Source organism: Octopus bimaculoides, chromosome 5 (genome assembly GCF_001194135.2).
Source record: "Octopus bimaculoides isolate UCB-OBI-ISO-001 chromosome 5, ASM119413v2, whole genome shotgun sequence".
Lineage (NCBI taxonomy): Eukaryota > Metazoa > Mollusca > Cephalopoda > Octopoda > Octopodidae > Octopus > Octopus bimaculoides.
This window is the reverse complement of record NC_068985.1, coordinates 23071920-23072724: the sequence shown is the minus strand read 5'-3', so window position 1 is coordinate 23072724 and position 805 is coordinate 23071920. Positions and strand designations below refer to the sequence as shown.

At 32.2% G+C, this 805-nt stretch overlaps 1 protein-coding gene across 2 annotated transcripts in view; it reads right to left on the bottom strand.

The window, feature by feature from the left end:
* LOC106874329 (leucine carboxyl methyltransferase 1) overlaps nt 1-805 on the bottom strand; it is a 23275-nt gene that overhangs the window by 7185 nt on the left and 15285 nt on the right. The window lies entirely within an intron of this gene.

Below are 805 nucleotides of genomic sequence, written 5' to 3'. Positions count from 1 at the left end.
GGAAGAGGTAGACCCAGGAAGACATGAGATGAGGTGGTGAAGCATGACCTCTCAAAAATAAATTTTTTAAAAGGAGCAAATGTTACTATGAAATAATCACATACATTCAGCGGTAAAAAAGATAAAAAAAAAAACAGAGCATTATATCTTAAAATATCTAGCTTTAAGGTGTGGAACCCTTTTCCATCTTTATCCCCATAAAACAAATAGAGAAGCAAATGTGGGGATAAGCAAATTAGACATATCAATACATAAAGAATATTACATAAATCAAACACAAAATAAACTGTGTGAGTTGGACCCTTTTTTATATGTATACATATATACATATTTTGTATTTGAGGCATGTAATACACTTTATGTACTGATGTATCTAATTTGTATATCCCCACATTTGCTTCTACACCTGCTCAACCTAATCCCTTTTATAGCCTTTCTTTACCCTGTGGATTATCCCCTGTAAAGACTTTGGAGACTAAGTTTGAATCTTTTGAGCACTACTAAGAATCTTCTATATGGAGAATATATGGATCGCATCTGTGAACTATGTAAAACAAATATATGGTTACAAATTTTAATAAATTTTTCAACACTGAACTGTTATTACTCTTTGTTTTATTATTGATTTTTTCAAGTAACATGCATTAATAGTCTTAATCTTGTAATTCTTGATAGTCAAATGATTTTGTTGCAATTATTCTGTTGTGTGTGTGTGTGTGTATGTGTGTGTGTGTGTGTCTGTGTATGCGTGAGTGTGTGTGTCTGCAAGTATGTGTGAATGTATGGTGCATGTGCATGAGCATCT